Below are 4,040 nucleotides of genomic sequence, written 5' to 3'. Positions count from 1 at the left end.
CATATTGGAGCTAATCAATATGTGAAGATATTAGCATGATGATAATAATAATGATAAAGGTCATGAGATAAATGTCCATCCAAATATGTCATTTAATTTCAAGAAAAGCAGTTTTGTTGCTCTTATGGATTCTTTTTCAATTATGAGACAGCTCCCTGTAATTCTTACGATGCTGAAAAGATCTTTGACAAAATAATCATAGCTCTTTACTGACTGGCTCTTTCTAGAGCTCTGAACAGCATCTCTTGGTCTTCAGAGGATGGAGAGTGAATGGAGTAGACTGACAGTGATTTGGGTTCTTGAAGATGGTTACTTTTAGTTTGGAGTTGAGAGCTCCAATTTTCACAGATATTGGATATTGATTGAATCTAGCACGGTAGTGGTTTACATTATGAAATATTCTTTGTGGAAAACAACTTAATGTGGGTTGAGGAATATGTTTTCAAATGGGCAGCCAATAAACCTGCTACTCAACTGTGGGATGCACCTGATTCACATTGCACATTTCGGTTCAAACGATTTGATCAAATATAATAGGCAAACAAAATAAAACTACACTGCTGGTTTACAGACAGCATTTACAACATGATTGGCCATATAACTATATAGGGCCATTATGGTCTAGCCACAGTAATGATATTCACACTTAAACACACAGGTGAGAGGCAAAGGACCAAAAATAGAAAGTAGGGCAGAGAGAGAATAATTGAAATCAGATACCCGGTGAGAGACTGCGACAAATCATTTCTGATAATGCTGGAAAGATCTCAGATTCATCCTACCTGAAAACACACATAGACTGTATTAAATGACAAATGATTAGCATCCATCTCACTGTTTGATCTGTATAATAGAAGAACTGAGCTCTTATTTTGCTGTTGCACTCACATTGTGATTCAGGCCAAAAAGGTGGGCATCTACAGGGTTAAATAAACTGTTAACTTCAGATGTGTAGCTGCTGCACAGATGGGCCACATAAACTGTACATGTAAATAATGATAGCAGTCATATCTATGAATCATAATCTGAGCATCGTGTGTTCAGGTTCCTTGAACAGGACAATCTCAAAGAGGAAGAGGAAACGTAACCCGAGATGTGGAGGAAGTATAGAGAGGCTTTAATGCAGGGCGAACAGAGGAGCAGTGAGGGTTCAGTTTGCTCTTAGCTAAGACACAACGACCGAGCCGTAACTCTAGCCCACAGAGAGAGGAGCGCTGGTGTATTTTCTTTCACTGCAGGCAGGCAGATATCTTTACCTGGTGCCAACACACACCTGAGTGCAGATCACATGACCTGGTCACCAAAGTGGGAACAGGCAGAGGGGCAGCAGAGGAAGAAATCTGGAAGGAAACTAACTGAGCTGAATGATTAAAGTTAATATTTTCACAGAGAGAGAAGTGCAGCTGTGCAACTGTTTCTGTGCATTTATTTTTGCTTTATCTGGGGTTAGATGGCTTTTGTGTTAGATATGCTCCTAAAAATCTACCGTAAAATATTAATTTAAACAGCATTTGCCTGTTTTGTGTCTTAAAATTTGAGACATTTCTGGTGCACACACACGCACACACACACACACACACACACACATGCACGCACACATGCATGCACGCACACACAGCAAATCTGCAAAATAAATCCAGCACATGACCATTTATCCTGTTCTGTTATTTCAGGGTGTCTCATAATCGTGTTTTTGAGAATTTTCTTTTTGGGAATTACAAGTACTTGAATACAGTTAATTTAAAAAATCACACACATAATCCTCTGTACTTAATTTAGAAACAGCCATTTTCCACTTTGATGAGAGCCTGGGTAGAAATTTCAATTAGTTTCTGCTGAAAATGCTATGAGTTCACCTTATAACAGCCTCTGAGCAAAAGCTACAAGCCTGACCCTACTGAATAACTTAACATAAGAATAAATTGTATGTTCTGTACTCATTTCATTAATAATACACAACTAATTTTCATACAGGATCTCTGCTCTCTGCCAACATAATCATAGTTGTCTATTTTTAGGTACAGGGCTTTAATTGGCATGAATATTCCAATGAGAGACAAAGAAGTGCGTGTTGAAGATGGCAGCTTAAACAGTGTCTGTGATTCCCCTAGAAAAAGAAGGAAAGAGTCAAAGAGGGAGAGAGTGAGGCAGTATTTTATATGCAGTACAGTAAACGAACATGTGTGCACAGAGATGAGTTCAAAACTGTAGTTTCACATCAGATTGATTGATAATTGTCTTACTTCTGTGTATTGTCCACAGAGATCCCCAGAGAAATCCCTGCTGTGTTTACAGCCTGTTTATAGCTTTATATTTTATTTTTAATTACCACTCAGAGGTTGCGGTGTATGGCTTCTCTCAGTTAGATTTGCATAACAACAGAAAACCCAATATGACACCAAGCTAGTTAGAATAACAGCAATAACATGAGATACTGCAATCCATGCAACTTTGGAGTGATGGATAATTGAGAAGTTATAGGCAGGGGTTTGTGTTACTTTTTCTTCTTTGTTAAGGTATTTATGTCTTGTAAAATCATGTTGGTAGATGACGCTATGTTCTTAATATCCGTCATTAATTGCCTTCGGTTCAGTCAGCGGGGATAGTGTCATTAACATCAAGGAACGAAAATACCAGATTAAACCAAAGTAAAATTTATCGGTGCATCTTTGCAAAATAGGCCCCATAGAGGCCTGGTGACGTACTGACTGCTCACAGAGCAAGCTAGCTGCCAGCTCGCATCGAATGTGCTGGCGAGCCAGGATCATGTTAGCATTTGTCAGTCACAACAGCTTTGTGAGCATGTTTCTGTTTTCTCTGTACTCCACTCCGGCATTTTGTGCTCAGGGCTGTATGTCATTATCTAATTAACAATACGCTACTGAAGAGAGAACCAAGGCTCTCTGAGCTAACTAGCATGCTAACTGTCAGTTACCAAACAAGGCTGTTAGCTTAGTTGCTTTCCGGACAATAATAATAAAATACCATTGACTCCCCTCTCATAACCCCGAACAAAACTGTCTTGAAAAGATTATTCTTTTGTGGAGCAGTTCATAAAATTGCATTAGAGACACAGGTATGATGGCTTCCTCTATTTTGGACCCTATCTCTCATTTCCTGCAAACCACAGTATTGTCAAAGGTGTGGGTTTATATGACAGACGTCACCAAAGTTGCACTTGACATAAAAAAAATTCACTCAGACTTATTGAATCCACTGATCGCAGCCGCTCCATTGAAATAAATTAAATTTTGCAATTTTTAAATGGTGGTGTGACTGTGCCTTTATGGAAATTTCTAAAAAAGAAAATGAAATTATCTAAACCACATGTGTGTGCGTTTGAAGTGATAGGAGCTGCTCTGTGGTGAAACAGGCTCTGCTATCTGGTCCCTCGGTGATGGGCTGGGATGTGACAAGCTGCCAGCTCATATGGTGTTGAGCCTGAGTCACTTAGCTCTGGTCTGACTCAGTCTCCAGGCTCAGACCCCTTCAGCCCAACCCTCCTGCATCCCCACTCTCTCTCTCTCCATCAGTCACCACACACACCCCCATCCTCTCCTCCAGCCTCATTTGGACCATTAGGGCCAAGACAGGAGAAGCCTCTCTTCTGCAACACCCCACTTCTTCTCTTTCATTTTCTGTCATCTATTTTCCAACGCCTTCCCTCCATTCCCCCATCTCGCTGCCTTCACATGCGGACGACCCGTCGGGACTAGTTGTTGACGGGGGAGTTAACAACGCATTGTGATGGTGTTTAAAGGGTTCTAGCTCTATATGGCTGTCCATCCAACTGAGTGACTCCATGCCTACTGATGGGGTCTTTATAGGTCATCTATCTATCTATCTATCTATCTATCTATCTATCTATCTATCTATCTATCTATCTATCTATCTATCTATCTATCTATCTAGTGTCTCTTTGCTCATTCATAACATCCGAGAAAAGCTCTTTAAACCGTTCATTGAGGAGTTGTTGTTGGCAGACTCGATCATATCGTATTCCAGGCCTATATTATTTTCAGTATCTCTCAGGGAAATCA

This window comes from Trachinotus anak, unplaced genomic scaffold (assembly GCF_046630095.1).
Source record: "Trachinotus anak isolate AG129_WGS33_773 ecotype Australia unplaced genomic scaffold, CSIRO_AGI_Tana_v1 ptg000008l, whole genome shotgun sequence".
In the NCBI taxonomy this organism is placed as follows: domain Eukaryota; kingdom Metazoa; phylum Chordata; class Actinopteri; order Carangiformes; family Carangidae; genus Trachinotus; species Trachinotus anak.
This window is presented reverse-complemented; position numbering follows the sequence as displayed.